The sequence below is a fragment of the Nerophis lumbriciformis genome, linkage group LG11 (assembly GCF_033978685.3).
Source record: "Nerophis lumbriciformis linkage group LG11, RoL_Nlum_v2.1, whole genome shotgun sequence".
Taxonomy (NCBI): Eukaryota; Metazoa; Chordata; class Actinopteri; order Syngnathiformes; family Syngnathidae; genus Nerophis; species Nerophis lumbriciformis.
The window spans coordinates 24,141,508-24,160,323 of NC_084558.2; the positions used below are offsets into that span (position 1 = coordinate 24,141,508).

General features: G+C 38.6%; 1 protein-coding gene and 39 non-coding genes across 40 annotated transcripts in view; all 40 read right to left on the reverse strand.

Annotated features, from left to right (window-relative positions):
* myo15b (myosin XVB) overlaps nucleotides 1–18,816 on the reverse strand; it is a 194,484-nt gene that overhangs the window by 137,349 nt on the left and 38,319 nt on the right. The window lies entirely within an intron of this gene.
* Nucleotides 20–93, reverse strand: trnai-aau (transfer RNA isoleucine (anticodon AAU)). Its single transcript has one exon. It is a non-coding gene; the product is annotated as a tRNA-Ile (tRNA).
* On the reverse strand, nucleotides 350–423 carry trnai-aau (transfer RNA isoleucine (anticodon AAU)). The gene has a single exon. It is a non-coding gene; the product is annotated as a tRNA-Ile (tRNA).
* On the reverse strand, nucleotides 681–754 carry trnai-aau (transfer RNA isoleucine (anticodon AAU)). The gene has a single exon. It is a non-coding gene; the product is annotated as a tRNA-Ile (tRNA).
* Nucleotides 1,001–1,074, reverse strand: trnai-aau (transfer RNA isoleucine (anticodon AAU)). The gene has a single exon. It is a non-coding gene; the product is annotated as a tRNA-Ile (tRNA).
* Nucleotides 1,661–1,734, reverse strand: trnai-aau (transfer RNA isoleucine (anticodon AAU)). The gene has a single exon. It is a non-coding gene; the product is annotated as a tRNA-Ile (tRNA).
* On the reverse strand, nucleotides 1,991–2,064 carry trnai-aau (transfer RNA isoleucine (anticodon AAU)). Its single transcript has one exon. It is a non-coding gene; the product is annotated as a tRNA-Ile (tRNA).
* Nucleotides 2,322–2,395, reverse strand: trnai-aau (transfer RNA isoleucine (anticodon AAU)). Its single transcript has one exon. It is a non-coding gene; the product is annotated as a tRNA-Ile (tRNA).
* On the reverse strand, nucleotides 2,644–2,717 carry trnai-aau (transfer RNA isoleucine (anticodon AAU)). The gene has a single exon. It is a non-coding gene; the product is annotated as a tRNA-Ile (tRNA).
* On the reverse strand, nucleotides 2,975–3,049 carry trnai-aau (transfer RNA isoleucine (anticodon AAU)). The gene has a single exon. It is a non-coding gene; the product is annotated as a tRNA-Ile (tRNA).
* trnai-aau (transfer RNA isoleucine (anticodon AAU)) lies at nucleotides 3,305–3,378 on the reverse strand. The gene has a single exon. It is a non-coding gene; the product is annotated as a tRNA-Ile (tRNA).
* trnai-aau (transfer RNA isoleucine (anticodon AAU)) lies at nucleotides 3,636–3,709 on the reverse strand. Its single transcript has one exon. It is a non-coding gene; the product is annotated as a tRNA-Ile (tRNA).
* trnai-aau (transfer RNA isoleucine (anticodon AAU)) lies at nucleotides 3,967–4,040 on the reverse strand. The gene has a single exon. It is a non-coding gene; the product is annotated as a tRNA-Ile (tRNA).
* trnai-aau (transfer RNA isoleucine (anticodon AAU)) lies at nucleotides 4,298–4,371 on the reverse strand. The gene has a single exon. It is a non-coding gene; the product is annotated as a tRNA-Ile (tRNA).
* On the reverse strand, nucleotides 4,618–4,691 carry trnai-aau (transfer RNA isoleucine (anticodon AAU)). The gene has a single exon. It is a non-coding gene; the product is annotated as a tRNA-Ile (tRNA).
* trnai-aau (transfer RNA isoleucine (anticodon AAU)) lies at nucleotides 4,948–5,021 on the reverse strand. The gene has a single exon. It is a non-coding gene; the product is annotated as a tRNA-Ile (tRNA).
* Nucleotides 5,279–5,352, reverse strand: trnai-aau (transfer RNA isoleucine (anticodon AAU)). Its single transcript has one exon. It is a non-coding gene; the product is annotated as a tRNA-Ile (tRNA).
* trnai-aau (transfer RNA isoleucine (anticodon AAU)) lies at nucleotides 5,601–5,674 on the reverse strand. Its single transcript has one exon. It is a non-coding gene; the product is annotated as a tRNA-Ile (tRNA).
* Nucleotides 5,932–6,005, reverse strand: trnai-aau (transfer RNA isoleucine (anticodon AAU)). Its single transcript has one exon. It is a non-coding gene; the product is annotated as a tRNA-Ile (tRNA).
* Nucleotides 6,262–6,335, reverse strand: trnai-aau (transfer RNA isoleucine (anticodon AAU)). Its single transcript has one exon. It is a non-coding gene; the product is annotated as a tRNA-Ile (tRNA).
* Nucleotides 6,593–6,666, reverse strand: trnai-aau (transfer RNA isoleucine (anticodon AAU)). Its single transcript has one exon. It is a non-coding gene; the product is annotated as a tRNA-Ile (tRNA).
* Nucleotides 6,913–6,986, reverse strand: trnai-aau (transfer RNA isoleucine (anticodon AAU)). The gene has a single exon. It is a non-coding gene; the product is annotated as a tRNA-Ile (tRNA).
* On the reverse strand, nucleotides 7,243–7,316 carry trnai-aau (transfer RNA isoleucine (anticodon AAU)). The gene has a single exon. It is a non-coding gene; the product is annotated as a tRNA-Ile (tRNA).
* Nucleotides 7,590–7,663, reverse strand: trnai-aau (transfer RNA isoleucine (anticodon AAU)). Its single transcript has one exon. It is a non-coding gene; the product is annotated as a tRNA-Ile (tRNA).
* Nucleotides 7,910–7,983, reverse strand: trnai-aau (transfer RNA isoleucine (anticodon AAU)). Its single transcript has one exon. It is a non-coding gene; the product is annotated as a tRNA-Ile (tRNA).
* Nucleotides 8,240–8,313, reverse strand: trnai-aau (transfer RNA isoleucine (anticodon AAU)). The gene has a single exon. It is a non-coding gene; the product is annotated as a tRNA-Ile (tRNA).
* On the reverse strand, nucleotides 8,571–8,644 carry trnai-aau (transfer RNA isoleucine (anticodon AAU)). Its single transcript has one exon. It is a non-coding gene; the product is annotated as a tRNA-Ile (tRNA).
* Nucleotides 9,220–9,293, reverse strand: trnai-aau (transfer RNA isoleucine (anticodon AAU)). Its single transcript has one exon. It is a non-coding gene; the product is annotated as a tRNA-Ile (tRNA).
* On the reverse strand, nucleotides 9,551–9,624 carry trnai-aau (transfer RNA isoleucine (anticodon AAU)). The gene has a single exon. It is a non-coding gene; the product is annotated as a tRNA-Ile (tRNA).
* Nucleotides 9,871–9,944, reverse strand: trnai-aau (transfer RNA isoleucine (anticodon AAU)). The gene has a single exon. It is a non-coding gene; the product is annotated as a tRNA-Ile (tRNA).
* Nucleotides 10,532–10,605, reverse strand: trnai-aau (transfer RNA isoleucine (anticodon AAU)). The gene has a single exon. It is a non-coding gene; the product is annotated as a tRNA-Ile (tRNA).
* trnai-aau (transfer RNA isoleucine (anticodon AAU)) lies at nucleotides 10,852–10,925 on the reverse strand. Its single transcript has one exon. It is a non-coding gene; the product is annotated as a tRNA-Ile (tRNA).
* trnai-aau (transfer RNA isoleucine (anticodon AAU)) lies at nucleotides 11,494–11,567 on the reverse strand. The gene has a single exon. It is a non-coding gene; the product is annotated as a tRNA-Ile (tRNA).
* On the reverse strand, nucleotides 11,813–11,886 carry trnai-aau (transfer RNA isoleucine (anticodon AAU)). The gene has a single exon. It is a non-coding gene; the product is annotated as a tRNA-Ile (tRNA).
* Nucleotides 12,143–12,216, reverse strand: trnai-aau (transfer RNA isoleucine (anticodon AAU)). Its single transcript has one exon. It is a non-coding gene; the product is annotated as a tRNA-Ile (tRNA).
* trnai-aau (transfer RNA isoleucine (anticodon AAU)) lies at nucleotides 12,474–12,547 on the reverse strand. The gene has a single exon. It is a non-coding gene; the product is annotated as a tRNA-Ile (tRNA).
* trnai-aau (transfer RNA isoleucine (anticodon AAU)) lies at nucleotides 12,794–12,867 on the reverse strand. Its single transcript has one exon. It is a non-coding gene; the product is annotated as a tRNA-Ile (tRNA).
* Nucleotides 13,124–13,197, reverse strand: trnai-aau (transfer RNA isoleucine (anticodon AAU)). Its single transcript has one exon. It is a non-coding gene; the product is annotated as a tRNA-Ile (tRNA).
* On the reverse strand, nucleotides 13,455–13,528 carry trnai-aau (transfer RNA isoleucine (anticodon AAU)). Its single transcript has one exon. It is a non-coding gene; the product is annotated as a tRNA-Ile (tRNA).
* On the reverse strand, nucleotides 13,775–13,848 carry trnai-aau (transfer RNA isoleucine (anticodon AAU)). The gene has a single exon. It is a non-coding gene; the product is annotated as a tRNA-Ile (tRNA).

The window sequence follows — 18,816 nt, forward strand, 5'->3', positions numbered from 1 at the left end:
CTATCTAAAGAGAAACCAGTGGCCCGTACGGGGGTTGAACCCGTGACCTTGGCGTTATTAGCACCACGCTCTGACCAACTGAGCTAACTGGCCACAAACTCAAATCATTTCCTTAAATTTTCAACTCAAATTATTTTGGTAGTTAGGTTTGAACAAGACATTGAGCTTTTTGGGAAATATATTCTGTTTTGGTCTACTCAAACTAAAATCTAAAGGGCTTTTGCAGTTTTTGTCAGTTTGTCAAGTACGAGTCAGACTAAAAGTACATTCCTACAGTGTTTTATATGAAGAAAGTAGCATTGACTCAATATTGTTGATCTATTGTTAAACCTATCTAAAGAGAAACCAGTGGCCCGTACGGGGGTTGAACCCGTGACCTTGGCGTTATTAGCACCACGCTCTGACCAACTGAGCTAACTGGCCACAAACTCAAAACATTTCCATACATTTTCAACTCAAATTATTTTGGTATTTAGGTTTGAACAAGACATTGAGCTCTATTGGGAAATATATTCTGTTTTTGTCTACTCAAACTAAAATCTAAAGGGCTTTTGCAGTTTTTGTCAGTTTGTCAAGTACGAGTCACACTAAAAGTACATTCCTACAGTGTTTTATATGAAGAAAGTAGCATTGACTCAATTTTGTTTATCTATTGTTAAACCTATCTAAAGAGAAACCAGTGGCCCGTACGGGGGTTGAACCCGTGACCTTGGCGTTATTAGCACCACACTCTGACCAACTGAGCTAACTGGCCACAAACTCAAAACATTTCCTTACATTTTCAACTCAAATTATTTTGGTATTTAGGTTTGAACAAGACATTGAGCTTTTTGGGAATATATATTCGGTTTTGGTCTATTCAAACTAAGATCTAAAGGGCTTTTGCAGTTTTTGTCAGTTTGTCAAGTAAGAGTCAGACTAAAAATCCATTCCTACAGTGTTTTATATGAAGAAAGTAGCATTGACTCAATATTGTTAAACCTATCTAAAGAGAAACCAGTGGCCCGTACGGGGGTTGAACCCGTGACCTTGGCGTTATTAGCACCACGCTATGACCAACTGAGCTAACTGGCCACAAACTCAAACCATTTACTTACATTTTCAACTCAAACTATTTTGGTATTTAGATTTGAACAAAACATTGAGTTCCTAGGAAAAAAACAAGTGTTTTGGTCTACTCAAACTAAGATCTAAAGTGCTCTTGCAGTTTTTGTCTGTTTGTCAAGTACGAATTACACTAAAAATCCATTCCTACAGTGTTTTATATAGAAAAAGTAGCATTGAGTCATGGTTGTTGATCCATAGTTAAAACTCTTTAAAAGGAAACTCATGTTCCATATTGGGGTTGAACACATGACCTTGGCGTTGTTAGCACCACGCTCTGACCAACCAAGCTAACCGGCCACAAATTTTCTAAATTTCCTTACATTTTCAACTCAAATTATTTTGGTATTTAGATTTGAACAGGACATTGAGTTCCTAGGAAAAAAAATTCTGTTGTGGTCTACTCAAACTAAGATCTAAAAGGCTTTTGCAGTTTTTGTCAGTTTGTCAAGTACGAGTCACACTAAAAATCCATTCCTACAATGTTTTATATGAAGAAAGTAGCATTGACTCAATATTGTTGATCTATTGTTAAACCTATCTAAAGAGAAACCAGTGGCCCGTAAGGGGGTTGAACCCGTGACCTTGGCGTTATTAGCACCACGCTCTGACCAACTGAGCTAACTGGCCACAAACTCACATCATTTACTTACATTTTCAACTCAAATTATTTTGGTATTTCGGTTTGAACAAGACATTGAACTTTTTGGGAAATATATTCTGTTTTGGTCAACTCAAACTAATATCTAAAGGGCTTTTGCAGTTGTTGTCAGTTTGTCAAGTACGAGTCAGACAAAAAATCCATTCCTACAGTGTTTTATATGAAGAAAGTAACATTGACTCAATATTGTTGATCTATTGTTAAAACTATCTAAACAGAAACCAGTGGCCCGTACGGGGGTTGAACCCGTGACCTTGGCGTTATTAGCACCACGCCCTGACCAACTGAGCTAACTGGCCACAAACTCAAATCATTTCCTTACATTTTCAACTCAAATTATTTTGGTATTTAGGTTTGAACAAGACATTGAGTTTTTTTGGGAAATATATTCTGTTTTTGTCTACTCAAACTAAGATCTAAAGGGCTTTTGCAGTTTTTGTCAGTTTGTCAAGTACGAGTCACACTAAAAGTACATTGCTACAGTGTTTTATATGAAGAAAGTAGCATTGACTCAATTTTGCTGATCTATTGTTAAACCTATCTAAAGAGAAACCAGTGGCCCGTACGGGGGTTGAACCCGTGACCTTGGCGTTATTAGCACCACGCTCTGACCAACTGAGCTAACTGGCCACAAACTCAAACCATTTCCTTACATTTTCAACTAAAATTATTTTGGTATTTAGGTTTGAACAAGACATTGAGCTTTTTGGGAAATATATTCTGTTTTGGTCAACTCAAACTAAGATCTAAAGGGCTTTTGCAGTTTTTGTCAGGTACGAGTCACACTAAAAATCCATTCCTACAGTGTTTTATATGAAGAAAGTAGCATTGACTGAATATTGTTGATCTATTGTTAAAACTATCTAAAGAGAAACCAGTGGCCCGTACGGGGGTTGAACCCGTGACCTTGGCGTTATTAGCACCACGCTCTGACCAACTGAGATAACTGGCCACAAACTCAAATCATTTCCTTACATTTTCAACTCAAATTATTTTGGTATTTAGGTTTGAACAAGACATTGAGCTCTTTTGGGAAATATATTCTGTTTTTGTCTACTCAAACTAAGATCTAAAGGGCTTTTGCAGTTTTTGTCAGTTTGTCAAGTACGAGTCACACTAAAAGTACATTGCTACAGTGTTTTATATGAAGAAAGTAGCATTGACTCAATTTTGTTGATCTATTGTTAAACCTATCTAAAGAGAAACCAGTTGCCCGTACGGGGGTTGAACCCGTGACCTTGGCGTTATTAGCACCACGCTCTGACCAACTGAGCTAACTGGCCACAAACTCAAACCATTTCCTTACATTTTCAACTCAAATTATTTTGGTATTTAGGTTTGAACAAGACATTGAGCTTTTTGGGAAATATATTCTGTTTTGGTCAACTCAAACTAAGATCTAAAGGGCTTTTGCAGTTTTTGTCAGTTTGTCAGGTACGAGTCTGACTAAAAATCCATTCCTACAGTGTTTTATATGAAGAAAGTAGCATTGACTCAATATTGTTGATCTATTGTTAAAACTATCTAAAGAGAAGCCAGTGGCCCGTACGGGGGTTGAACCCGTGACCTTGGCGTTATTAGCACCACGCTCTGACCAACTGAGCTAACTGGCCACAAACTCAAATCATTTCCATACATTTTCAACTCAAATTATTTTGGTATTTAGGTTTGAACAAGACATTGAGCTCTTTTGGGAAATATATTCTGTTTTTGTCTACTCAAACTAAGATCTAAAGGGCTTTTGCAGTTTTTGTCAGTTTGTCAAGTACGAGTCACACTAAAAGTACATTCCTACAGTGTTTTATATGAAGAAAGTAGCATTGACTCAATTTTGTTGATCTATTGTTAAACCTATCTAAAGAGAAACCAGTGGCCCGTACGGGGGTTGAACCCGTGACCTTGGCGTTATTAGCACCACGCTCTGACCAACTGAGCCAACTGGCCACAAACTCAAATAATTTCCATACATTTTCAACTCAAATTATTTTGGTATTTAGGTTTGAACAAGACATTGAGCTCTTTTGGGAAATATATTCTGTTTTTGTCTACTCAAACTAAGATCTAAAGGGCTTTTGCAGTTTTTGTCATTTTGTCAAGTACGAGTCACACTAAAAGTACATTCCTACAGTGTTTTATATGAAGAAAGTAGCATTGACTCAATATTGTTGCTCTATTGTTAAACCTATCTAAAGAGAAACCAGTGGCCCGTACGGGGGTTGAACCCGTGACCTTGGCGTTATTAGCACCACGCTCTGACCAACTGAGCTAACTGGCCACAAACTCTAATCATTTCCTTACATTTTCAACTCAAATTTATTGGGTATTTAGGTTTGAACAAGACATTGAGCTCTTTTGGGAAATATATTCTGTTTTTGTCTACTCAAACTAAGATCTAAAGGGCTTTTGCAGTTTTTGTCAGTTTGTCAAGTACGAGTCACACTAAAAGTACATTCCTACAGTGTTTTATATGAAGAAAGTAGCATTGACTCAATTTTGTTTATCTATTGTTAAACCTATCTAAAGAGAAACTAGTGGCCCGTACGGGGGTTGAACCCGTGACCTTGGCGTTATTAGCACCACGCTCTGACCAACTGAGCTAACTGGCCACAAACTCAAATCATTTCCTTACATTTTCAACTCAAATTATTTTGGTATTTAGGTTTGAACAAGACATTGAGCTTTTTGGGAATATATATTCTGTTTTGGTCTATTCAAACTAAGATCTAAAGGGCTTTTGCAGTTGTTGTCAGTTTGTCAAGTACGAGTCAGACTAAAAATCCATTCCTACAGTGTTTTATATGAAGAAAGTAGCATTGACTCAATATTGTTAAACCTATCTAAAGAGAAACCAGTGGCCGGTACGGGGGTTGAACCCGTGGCCTTGGCGTTATTAGCACCACGCTCTGACCAACTGAGCTAACTGGCCACAAACTCAAACCATTTCCTTACATTTTCACCTCAAATTATTTTGGTATTTAGGTTTGAACAAGACATTGAGCTTTTTGGGAAATATATTCTGTTTTGGTCAACTCAAACTAAGATCTAAAGGGCTTTTGCAGTTTTTGTCAGTTTGTCAGGTACGAGTCAGACTAAAAATCCATTCCTACAGTGTTTTATATGAAGAAAGTAGCATTGACTCAATATTGTTGATCTATTGTTAAAACTATCTAAAGAGAAACTAGTGGCCCGTACGGGGGTTGAACACGTGACCTTGGCGTTATTAGCACCACGCTCTGACCAACTGAGCTAACTGGCCACAAACTCAAACCATTTCCTTACATTTTCACCTCAAATTATTTTGGTATTTAGGTTTGAACAAGACATTGAGTTTTTTTGGGAAATATATTCTGTTTTTGTCTACTCAAACTAAGATCTAAAGGGCTTTTGCAGTTTTTGTCAGTTTGTCAAGTACGAGTCACACTAAAAGTACATTGCTACAGTGTTTTATATGAAGAAAGTAGCATTGACTCAATTTTGCTGATCTATTGTTAAACCTATCTAAAGAGAAACCAGTGGCCCGTACGGGGGTTGAACCCGTGACCTTGGCGTTATTAGCACCACGCTCTGACCAACTGAGCTAACTGGCCACAAACTCAAACCATTTCCTTACATTTTCAACTCAAATTATTTTGGTATTTAGGTTTGAACAAGACATTGAGCTTTTTGGGAAATATATTCTGTTTTGGTCAACTCAAACTAAGATCTAAAGGGGTTTTGCAGTTTTTGTCAGGTACGAGTCGGACTAAAAATCCATTCCTACAGTGTTTTATATGAAGAAAGTAGCATTGACTGAATATTGTTGATCTATTGTTAAAACTATCTAAAGAGAAACCAGTGGCCCGTACGGGGGTTGAACCCGTGACCTTGGCGTTATTAGCACCACGCTCTGACCAACTGAGCTAACTGGCCACAAACTCAAATCATTTCCTTACATTTTCAACTCAAATTATTTTGGTATTTAGGTTTGAACAAGACATTGAGCTCTTTTGGGAAATATATTCTGTTTTTGTCTACTCAAACTAAGATCTAAAGGGCTTTTGCAGTTTTTGTCAGTTTGTCAAGTACGAGTCACACTAAAAGTACATTGCTACAGTGTTTTATATGAAGAAAGTAGCATTGACTCAATTTTGTTGATCTATTGTTAAACCTATCTAAAGAGAAACCAGTGGCCCGTACGGGGGTTGAACCCATGACCTTGGCGTTATTAGCACCACGCTCTGACCAACTGAGCTAACTGGCCACAAACTCAAACCATTTCCTTACATTTTCAACTCAAATTATTTTGGTATTTAGGTTTGAACAAGACATTGAGCTTTTTGGGAAATATATTCTGTTTTGGTCAACTCAAACTAAGATCTAAAGGGCTTTTGCAGTTTTTGTCAGTTTGTCAGGTACGAGTCTGACTAAAAATCCATTCCTACAGTGTTTTATATGAAGAAAGTAGCATTGACTCAATATTGTTGATCTATTGTTAAAACTATCTAAAGAGAAGCCAGTGGCCCGTACGGGGGTTGAACCCGTGACCTTGGCGTTATTAGCACCACGCTCTGACCAACTGAGCTAACTGGCCACAAACTCAAATCATTTCCATACATTTTCAACTCAAATTATTTTGGTATTTAGGTTTGAACAAGACATTGAGCTCTTTTGGGAAATATATTCTGTTTTTGTCTACTCAAACTAAGATCTAAAGGGCTTTTGCAGTTTTTGTCAGTTTGTCAAGTACGAGTCACACTAAAAGTACATTCCTACAGTGTTTTATATGAAGAAAATAGCATTGACTCAATTTTGTTGATCTATTGTTAAACCTATCTAAAGAGAAACCAGTGGCCCGTACGGGGGTTGAACCCGTGACCTTGGCGTTATTAGCACCACGCTCTGACCAACTGAGCTAACTGGCCACAAACTCAAAACATTTCCTTACATTTTCAACTCAAATTATTTTGGTATTTAGGTTTGAACAAGACATTGAGCTTTTTGGGAATATATATTCTGTTTTGGTCTAATCAAACTAAGATCTAAAGGGCTTTTGCAGTTTTTGTCAGTTTGTCAAGTACGAGTCAGACTAAAAATCCATTCCTACAGTGTTTTATATGAAGAAAGTAGCATTGACTCAATATTGTTAAACCTATCTAAAGAGAAACCAGTGGCCCGTACGGGGGTTGAACCCGTGACCTTGGCGTTATTAGCACCACGCACTGACCAACTGAGCTAACTGGCCACTAACTCAAATCATTTCCTTACATTTTCAACTCAAATTATTTTGGTATTTAGGTTTGAACAAGACATTGAGCTTTTTGGGAAATATATTCTGTTTTGGTCTACTCAAACTAAAATCTAAAGGGCTTTTGCAGTTTTTGTCAGTTTGTCAAGTACGAGTCAGACTAAAAATCCATTCCTACAGTGTTTTATATGAAGAAAGTAGCATTGACTCAATATTGTTGATCTATTGTTAAACCTATCTAAAGAGAAACCAGTGGCCCGTACGGGGGTTGAACCCGTGACCTTGGCGTTATTAGCACCACGCTCTGACCAACTGAGCTAACTGGCCACAAACTCAAATCATTTCCATACATTTTCAACTCAAATTATTTTGGTATTTAGGTTTGAACAAGACATTGAGCTCTATTGGGAAATATATTCTGTTTTTGTCTACTCAAACTAAGATCTAAAGGGCTTTTGCAGTTTTTGTCAGTTTGTCAAGTACGAGTCACACTAAAAGTACATTCCTACAGTGTTTTATATGAAGAGTGTTTTATATGAAGAAAGTAGCATTGACTCAATTTTGTTGATCTATTGTTAAACCTATCTAAAGAGAAACCAGTGGCCCGTACGGGGGTTGAACCCGTGACCTTGGCGTTATTAGCACCACGCTCTGACCAACTGAGCTAACTGGCCACAAACTCAAAACATTTCCTTACATTTTCAACTCAAATTGTTTTGGTATTTAGGTTTGAACAAGACATTGAGCTTTTTGGGAATATATATTTTGTTTTGGTCTATTCAAACTAAGATCTAAAGGGCTTTTGCAGTTTTTGTCAGTTTGTCAAGTACGAGTCGGACTAAAAATCCATTCCTACAGTGTTTTATATGAAGAAAGTAGCATTGACTCAATATTGTTAAACCTATCTAAAAAGAAACCAGTGGCCCGTACGGGGGTTGAACCCGTGACCTTGGCGTTATTAGCCCCACGCTCTGACCAACTGAGCTAACTGGCCACAAACTCAAACCATTTCATTACATTTTCAACTCAAATTATTTTGGTGTTTAGGTTTGAACAAGACATTGAGCTTTTTGGGAAATATATTCTGTTTTGGTCAACTCAAACTAAGATCTAAAGGGCTTTTGCAGTTTTTGTCAGTTTGTCAGGTACGAGTCAGACTAAAAATCCATTCCTACAGTGTTTTATATGAAGAAAGTAGCATTGACTCAATATTGTTGATCTATTGTTAAAACTATCTAAAGAGAAACCAGTGGCCCGTACGGGGGTTGAACCCGTGACCTTGGCGTTATTAGCACCACGCTCTGACCAACTGAGCTAACTGGCCACAAACTCAAATAATTTCCATACATTTTCAACTCAAATTATTTTGGTATTTAGGTTTGAACAAGACATTGAGCTCTTTTGGGAAATATATTCTGTTTTTGTCTACTCAAACTAAGATCTAAAGGGCTTTTGCAGTTTTTGTCATTTTGTCAAGTACGAGTCACACTAAAAGTACATTGCTACAGTGTTTTATATGAAGAAAGTAGCATTGACTCAATTTTGTTGATCTATTGTTAAACCTATCTAAAGAGAAACCAGTGGCCCGTACGGGGGTTGAACCCATGACCTTGGCGTTATTAGCACCACACTCTGACCAACTGAGCTAACTGGCCACAAACTCAAATCATTTCCTTACATTTTCAACTCAAATTATTTTGGTATTTAGGTTTGAACAAGACATTGAGCTTTTTGGGAAATATATTCTGTTTTGGTCTACTCAAACTAAAATCTAAAGGGCTTTTGCAGTTTTTGTCAGTTTGTCAAGTACGAGTCAGACTAAAAATCCATTCCTACAGTGTTTTATATGAAGAAAGTAGCATTGACTCAATATTGTTAAACCTATCTAAAGAGAAACCAGTGGCCCGTACGGGGGTTGAACCCGTGACCTTTTCGTTATTAGCACCACGCTCTGACCAACTGAGCTAACTGGCCACAAACTCAAATCATTTCCTTACATTTTCAACTCAAATTATTTTGGTATTTAGGTTTGAACAAGACATTGAGCTTTTTGGGAAATATATTCTGTTTTGGTCTACTCAAACTAAAATCTAAAGGGCTTTTGCAGTTTTTGTCAGTTTGTCAAGTAAGAGTCAGACTAAAAATCCATTCCTACAGTGTTTTATATGAAGAAAGTAGCATTGACTCAATATTGTTGCTCTATTGTTAAACCTATCTAAAGAGAAACCAGTGGCCCGTACGGGGGTTGAACCCGTGACCTTGGCGTTATTAGCACCACGCTCTGACCAACTGAGCTAACTGGCCACAAACTCTAATCATTTCCTTACATTTTCAACTCAAATTATTTGGGTATTTAGGTTTGAACAAGACATTGAGCTCTTTTGGGAAATATATTCTGTTTTTGTCTACTCAAACTAAGATCTAAAGGGCTTTTGCAGTTTTTGTCAGTTTGTCAAGTACGAGTCACACTAAAACTACATTCCTACAGTGTTTTATATGAAGAAAGTAGCATTGACTCAATTTTGTTTATCTATTGTTAAACCTATCTAAAGAGAAACTAGTGGCCCGTACGGGGGTTGAACCCGTGACCTTGGCGTTATTAGCACCACGCTCTGACCAACTGAGCTAACTGGCCACAAACTCAAATAATTTCCTTACATTTTCAACTCAAATTATTTTGGTATTTAGGTTTGAACAAGACATTGAGCTTTTTGGGAATATATATTCTGTTTTGGTCTATTCAAACTAAGATCTAAAGGGCTTTTGCAGTTGTTGTCAGTTTGTCAAGTACGAGTCAGACTAAAAATCCATTCCTACAGTGTTTTATATGAAGAAAGTAGCATTGACTCAATATTGTTAAACCTATCTAAAGAGAAACCAGTGGCCGGTACGGGGGTTGAACCCGTGACCTTGGCGTTATTAGCACCACGCTCTGACCAACTGAGCTAACTGGCCACAAACTCAAACCATTTCCTTACATTTTCACCTCAAATTATTTTGGTATTTAGGTTTGAACAAGACATTGAGCTTTTTGGGAAATATATTCTGTTTTGGTCAACTCAAACTAAGATCTAAAGGGCTTTTGCAGTTTTTGTCAGTTTGTCAGGTACGAGTCAGACTAAAAATCCATTCCTACAGTGTTTTATATGAAGAAAGTAGCATTGACTCAATATTGTTGATCTATTGTTAAAACTATCTAAAGAGAAACTAGTGGCCCGTACGGGGGTTGAACACATGACCTTGGCGTTATTAGCACCACGCTCTGACCAACTGAGCTAACTGGCCACAAACTCAAATCATTTCCATACATTTTCAACTCAAATTATTTTGGTATTTAGGTTTGAACAAGACATTGAGCTCTTTTGGGAAATATATTCTGTTTTTGTCTACTCAAACTAAGATCTAAAGGGCTTTTGCAGTTTTTGTCAGTTTGTCAAGTACGAGTCACACTAAAAGTACATTCCTACAGTGTTTTATATGAAGAAAGTAGCATTGACTCAATTTTGTTGATCTATTGTTAAACCTATCTAAAGAGAAACCAGTGGCCCGTACGGGGGTTGAACCCATGACCTTGGCGTTATTAGCACCACACTCTGACCAACTGAGCTAACTGGCCACAAACTCAAATCATTTCCTTACATTTTCAACTCAAATTATTTTGGTATTTAGGTTTGAACAAGACATTGAACTTTTTGGGAATATATATTCTGTTTTGGTCTATTCAAACTAAGATCTAAAGGGCTTTTGCAGTTTTTATCAGTTTGTCAAGTACGAGTCAGACTAAAAATCCATTCCTACAGTGTTTTATATGAAGAAAGTAGCATTGACTCAATATTGTTAAACCTATCTAAAGAGAAACCAGTGGCCCGTACGGGGGTTGAACCCGTGACCTTGGCGTTATTAGCACCACACTCTGACCAACTGAGCTAACTGGCCACAAACTCAAACCATTGCCTTACATTTTCACCTCAAATTATTTTGGTATTTAGGTTTGAACAAGACATTGAGCTTTTTGGGAAATATATTCTGTTTTGGTCAACTCAAACTAAGATCTAAAGGGCTTTTGCAGTTGTTGTCAGTTTGTCAAGCACGAGTCAGACTAAAAATCCATTCCTACAGTGTTTTATATGAAGAAAGTAGCATTGACTCAATATTGTTAAACCTATCTAAAGAGAAACCAGTGGCCCGTACGGGGGTTGAACTCGTGACCTTGGCGTTATTAGTACCACGCTCTGACCAACTGAGCTAACTGGCCACAAACTCAAATCATTTCCATACATTTTCAACTCAAATTATTTTGGTATTTAGGTTTGAACAAGACATTGAGCTCTTTTGGGAAATATATTCTATTTTTGTCTACTCAAACTAAGATCTAAAGGGCTTTTGCAGTTTTTGTCAAGTACGAGTCACACTAAAAGTACATTCCTACAGTGTTTTATATGAAGAAAGTAGCATTGACTCAATTTTGTTGATCTATTGTTAAACCTATCTAAAGAGAAACCAGTGGCCCGTACGGGGGTTGAACCCGTGACCTTGGCGTTATTAGCACCACGCTCTGACCAACTGAGCTAAATGGCCACAAACTCAAATAATTTCCTTACATTTTCAACTCAAATTATTTTGGTATTTAGGTTTGAACAAGACATTGAGCTTTTTGGGAAATATATTCTGTTTTGGTCTACTCAAACTAAAATCTAAAGGGCTTTTGCAGTTTTTGTCAGTTTGTCAAGTACGAGTCAGACTAAAAATCCATTCCTACAGTGTTTTATATGAAGAAAGTAGCATTGACTCAATATTGTTAAACCTATCTAAAGAGAAACCAGTGGCCCGTACGGGGGTTGAACCCGTGACCTTGTCGTTATTAGCACCACGCTCTGACCAACTGAGCTAACTGGCCACAAACTCAAATCATTTCCTTACATTTTCAACTCAAATTATTTTGGTATTTAGGTTTGAACAAGACATTGAGCTTTTTGGGAAATATATTCTGTTTTGGTCTACTCAAACTAAAATCTAAAGGGCTTTTGCAGTTTTTGTCAGTTTGTCAAGTACGAGTCAGACTAAAAATCCATTCCTACAGTGTTTTATATGAAGAAAGTAGCATTGACTCAATATTGTTGCTCTATTGTTAAACCTATCTAAAGAGAAACCAGTGGCCCGTACGGGGGTTGAACCCGTGACCTTGGCGTTATTAGCACCACGCTCTGACCAACTGAGCTAACTGGCCACAAACTCTAATCATTTCCTTACATTTTCAACTCAAATTATTTTGGTATTTAGGTTTGAACAAGACATTGAGCTCTTTTGGGAAATATATTCTGTTTTTGTCTACTCAAACTAAGATCTAAAGGGCTTTTGCAGTTTTTGTCAGTTTGTCAAGTACGAGTCACACTAAAAGTACATTCCTACAGTGTTTTATATGAAGAAAGTAGCATTGACTCAATTTTGTTGATCTATTGTTAAACCTATCTAAAGAGAAACTAGTGGCCCGTACGGGGGTTGAACCCGTGACCTTGGCGTTATTAGCACCACGCTCTGACCAACTGAGCTAACTGGCCACAAACTCAAATCATTTCCTTACATTTTCAACTCAAATTATTTTGGTATTTAGGTTTGAACAAGACATTGAGCTTTTTGGGAATATATATTCTGTTTTGGTCTATTCAAACTAAGATCTAAAGGGCTTTTGCAGTTGTTGTCAGTTTGTCAAGTACGAGTCAGACTAAAAATCCATTCCTACAGTGTTTTATATGAAGAAAGTAGCTTTGACTCAATATTGTTAAACCTATCTAAAGAGAAACCAGTGGCCCGTACGGGGGTTGAACCCGTGACCTTGGCGTTATTAGCACCACGCTCTGACCAACTGAGCTAACTGGCCACAAACTCAAACCATTTCCTTACATTTTCACCTCAAATTATTTTGGTATTTAGGTTTGAACAAGACATTGAGCTTTTTGGGAAATATATTCTGTTTTGGTCAACTCAAACTAAGATCTAAAGGGCTTTTGCAGTTTTTGTCAGTTTGTCAAGTACGAGTCAGACTAAAAATCCATTCCTACAGTGTTTTATATGAAGAAAGTAGCATTGACTCAATATTGTTGATCTATTGTTAAAACTATCTAAAGAGAAACTAGTGGCCCGTACGGGGGTTGAACCCGTGACCTTGGCGTTATTAGCACCACGCTCTGACCAACTGAGCTAACTGGCCACACACTCAAATCATTTCCATACATTTTCAACTCAAATTATTTTGGTATTTAGGTTTGAACAAGACATTGAGCTCTTTTGGGAAATATATTCTGTTTTTGTCTACTCAAACTAAGATCTAAAGCGCTTTTGCAGTTTTTGTCAGTTTGTCAAGTACGAGTCACACTAAAAGTACATTCCTACAGTGTTTTATATGAAGAAAGTAGCATTGACTCAATTTTGTTGATCTATTGTTAAACCTATCTAAAGAGAAACCAGTGGCCCGTACAGGGGTTGAACCCGTGACCTTGGCGTTATTAGCACCACGCTCTGACCAACTGAGCTAACTGGCCACAAACTCAAATCATTTCCTTACATTTTCAACTCAAATTATTTTGGTATTTAGGTTTGAACAAGACATTGAGCTTTTTGGGAATATATATTCTGTTTTGGTCTATTCAAACTAAGATCTAAAGGGCTTTTGCAGTTTTTGTCAGTTTGTCAAGTACGAGTCAGACTAAAAATCCATTCCTATAGTGTTTTATATGAAGAAAGTAGCATTGACTCAATATTGTTAAACCTATCTAAAGAGAAACCAGTGGCCCGTACGGGGGTTGAACCCGTGACCTTGGCGTTATTAGCACCACGCTCTGACCAACTGAGCTAACTGGCCACAAGCTCCAATCATTTCCTTACATTTTCAACTCAAATTATTTTGGTATTTAGGTTTGAACAAGACATTGAGCTCTGTGATGAGGGGGCGACTTGTCCACCCTTCCGCCCGATTGTAGCTGACATAGTCTCCCGCGACCCCGAAGGGAATAAGCGGTAGAAAATGGATGGATGGATGGAAGACATTGAGCTTCATGGGAAATATATTCTGTTTTGGTCTACTCAAACTAAGATCTAAAGGGATTTTGCAGTTTTTGTCAGTTTGTCAAGTACAAGTCACACTAAAAATGTATTCCTACAGTGTTTTGTATAGAGAAAGTAGCATTGAGTCAATGTTGTTGATCTGTAGTTAAACCTATCTAAAGAGAAACCAGTGGCCCGTACGGGGGTTGAAGCCATGACCTTGGCGTTATTAGCACCACACTCTGACCAACTGAGTTAACCGGTCACAAACTCTTAAAATGTTCTTACATTTTCAATTCAAATTATTTTCAGAAAAAAAAATTATGTTTTTGTCTACCCGAATTAAGATCCAAAATGCTTTGGCAGTTTGTCAAGGTCTGTGCTCTTTGATATTTTCCTTTGTTTTCTTTAATGCTTCATTCTTGTTTTAATGTTTTCTTACCTTTTTTTTTTTTTAAATCCCTTCAGGACTGTGCAACAAAGAGTGGCACTTTTGTGACTTTGTCCGAGAGCGGTAAGAAGAAAGGATAGGGGCTGTAATAACAAGTGGTGTAATCACATCACTGTTAAAGAACAGCTATGTAGCAGGGACATTGAGCATTAGATCTTATTACATCCCCAAATAATTTCCACATGTAATTGTGATAAACAAAGCAAAACCTGTTACAACGGCTGGTCCATGAAGTGTGGACCAGCCTGAAACAGAGTTCAAGGTCATGGAAGAGGTGGAAGTGGTCGAGAAGCTTCTGGTGACCAAGAGTTAAAGAACCAACTGAATGTTTTTTTCCAAAAGGGTTTAACTCTGGCCTTACTGCAACACCTTCAGATATGACCCTGGCTCCACATCAGTCCCAGCTGTTCACACCCCAACATGGTCCACACCTCCACAATATACCCCTCCCAGACAGCCCCCCCACAAACCACCAGCCCAGTTCACCGCACCCAGCCATCAACCACCCAACACTCCATCAGTCTGGATCTAGTGAGGAAGGAAGGAGTTAGAAAGGAACAAAGTCAGGAAAAATACAGGCTCAGATGGCATCAGTTCCAGGCTACTCAGGGAATTTGTGGACCAGTTAACTGGTGTGGTCCACTACATTTTTAACCTGAGCCTCAGCCTGGAAAAAGTCCCCACACCCTGGAAGACCTGCGGTGTGGTTGAAAACCCTAGAACACCTCATCTCAAAGAGCTAAACCACTTCAGACCTGTTGCCCTGACCTCCCACCTAATTAAGATCATGGAGCGGATCATCCTCAGCCATCTCTGCACGCAGTGTCAGCAATGGACCCCTTGCAGTTTACCTTACTGTCCAGGCATCGGGGTTGGATGATGCCATCGACCTCACCCACCTGGAGACAACGGGAAGTGCGGTGAGAGTAGTGTTCTTTGACTTCTTCAGTGCTTTCAACACCATCCAGCCGTAGGACGTGAGGCTGCGTGACTGTTCTTCAGATGTGGTAGTTTGCAGCACATGGGCTCTCCAACGCACAGTGCTCTCACCTTACCTCTTCACACTCTATACCTCAGACTTCAGGTATGACTCCAACCGCTGCCATCTACAGAAGTTCTCGGACAACTCCGCAATGGTGGGATGTGTTTCTGAGGGGAGCGAGAAGGAATACTGAGAAGTCGTCTCAGGCTTCGTCGACTGGTGTGCACGTAATCACCTGCACTTGAACACCAGTAAAACGAGAAATATCACACACTTCTCTTGTGTAAAGTAAATCTGTACAGCAGATATGGGCATCTACATCAACAATATGATTTGCCTGAGTGGCTGGACAGAACAAAAAAAGAACAAAAAACCCCAAAATAGCTTGTGATTGACTTCTGGCGGTCAGCTCCACCACCCAGGGATCAGATATAGAAATAGTGGACTCATTCAAATACAAACGTTTGTACTTGGGAGTTCACCTCAACAATAAATGAGACTGGACTCACAATTGAACTGTTGTGTACAGGGGGGGTCAAAATCCCCTACACACGGGGTGTGTGGGTCACTGCTGCACACTTTTTACAACACTGCGGTGGCTTCTGCGGTGTTCTATGCTGTTGTTTTCTGGGGTGGCGGCAGCACGATCACAGACAGGAATAGACTTTATAAACTGATTAAGAGAGCTGACTCCATCCTAGGCTGCCCACTAGACAGCATTGAGGAGGTGGCTGACAGAAGAATGCTGACCAAGTTGACATCCATAATGTCCAATCCATCTCACCCCTTGCACAACACTGTGGAGGTCCTGAGTAACTCCTTCAGCATCAGACTGTTACATCCACAGTGCAAGAAGGAGCGCTATCGCAGGTCCTTTCTACCCACAGTTATAAGACTTTCCAACGCACTTTTGTCATTACTGTCATCTTTTTTTTCCGTGGTTTGCAATACTGATGTTAGTGTTTTTTGTTGTATTTGATCTTCTACCTATACAAATTAGTAAGTAATATGTAGTATTTATTACTATTTTTTTGTCTTTCATTACGTTTTACTTCTGCTCCTGTATGTAAAAACCTGCACTAAAACAACGTCATTTCGTCATTGTGGGATAAATTCAAGTCTATACTATCCTAAACACGCCTTCAAACACATATTAAATGCATTTTAAATTGGACGATGTGTAGGTATAGTCACTAATAAATGATAATGAAAGAGGACTAATAGACAGTTAGAATGGTCGCGTCGCGCCTACATATTTACACTGCTTGCCTGCCTAAGAAATAGTGATGCCATTTTCAGAAACAACTAAGTGTTCGGTGGACGGGGCTCTCAGACTCACTCCTGGTTCGATCACCAGCTTCCGCCATCCAAGTCACGTCCTTTGGGTCCTTGAGTAAGGCACTTCACCCTTGCTTCTGATGAGTCGTGGTTAGGGCCTTGCATGGCAGCGCCCGCCATCAGTGTGTGAATGTGTGTGTGAATGGGTGAATGTGGAAATAGTGTCAAAGCGCTTTGAGTAATTTGAAGGTAGAAAAGCGCTACACAAGTATAACACATTTACACAATGTCTGTGTAGCTGACTTGAAATTGGAATTAATAATCAAATACGAAATAATATAAGTGCATGTTATCGGTTACAGCCTACTGCTGTGAGTGCACTACTTTGTCATCATAGGAGAAACCAGTGGGTGCTTACTGCTAACAGTCTGATGTTACTAGTGGGTAGAGATGATAGCATCTTAAAAAATATTTTTCCTCCAATTATTGTCAGTTTACAATAGCACTATTTCTCTTGAGTGAAGTTGAGTCCACTGTTCTGTTCTACAGATTTCTGTGGAATTGGCCGTCATTAAAGAGACACCCACGCGTCCCGGATTTTCAATGCTTAATCATTGCTTTATTCAATTTTAATGAAGTGTTGTCCTCCAATATTTTATTTGGTACTTTGTTTGGACTGTAGTTTGGAAACAGTTTTTCTTTTTCTTGACTCGCGGATTCAATAAAGACTTGTACATCCTGAACACAACTTGGGTTCCTATCCACACTAACCATAACAGCACGCCACATTGTGCAACTTACTAAGAGAGAGAAATGACTTGTGGCCATTGAAGCGCATGGCAGAATGCTTAACAACCACTGTAATTTGTGAGTCTAACACTAGTCACACACTGTCGGACAATTTTGAAGAGATGTGTGCCTGATTGTTAAGCATTTGTTAAAGGGGAACTGCACTTTTTTTCTTGGAATTTTGCCTATTATTCACAATCATGAGTCACTTTAAAATGCATTTAAAAAACAACAACAATACTTCATTTACGTTCCGTAACCTGTATAATAACCAAACTGCAGCAAAATTGTTATTGCGTAGTAACACATCGGCATGCTACGGTTTTAGCCGTAAAAGCTAGCTACGGAAAGATATAAGCGAGCTTCTACGTTAACACAAAACGTGTTTGAGTTTGTAATGCACAACACAGTGTGATAGGACACCAATCTGTACTGACTGAAAAACTTGAACAATTATATTACAGTATTCCAGCTGAGATAGGCTCCAGCACCCCCCATCCTGAAAGGGACAAGCGGTAGAAAATGGATGGATGGATGGATGTAAAGTACTAGCCCACATATCATGCTTTGTTTGTACACAGCTAGCCAGATACACGCATGATGTACTGGGTGTATCAGGTACAGTTGTTTGTTTGGTTCAACTGGCCAGGGACATTTTTTCCTATTTATTTTGGGTAAGCACTCCATTTATGCTGAAATAGCTTGGCTCCAAGTTCCATATTTTGCAGCTTCGAGTCACTTTCACCTCACTCTTTCGGCTTCCATTTTCTCCAACGTCTCACTCTTCTTTCGTGCTCGCTTCTAGAAGCAGTAGTTCATCCTCAGTATCTTCGGCTTCAAAAAAAAACACGCCTTTGTGTCCAGAAGTGGGAACATACATTTTCTGCCAGAAGTCGAAAATGTGTTGCTATGGAAACTGAAATAAATGCCTCGAGGAATTAGTTCAGGCAATGATTAAAATGACCAACATACGATAAATATTATACATATTACATATTCTTATTGGCGTGTCTGTTACTACATTATATATACAGTAGATGTATATACGTGTATGTATATACTGTACATATAAACTTGCAGTTTGTATATAAAACGTTGATAGAGGGTTTTGAAGTTGTTTTAGAAGGCTTTGAAGGCTACAACAAAGACTCCCATCAGGATAGAATAGGATAGACTTATTTATCCCACAATGGGGAAATTGCGTTGTTGCAGTGCAGGTTTTTAGATGCAGTACTAGAGGTAAAGCGTAATTAAAAAGTAATAACACTACATATTACGGGACGTGT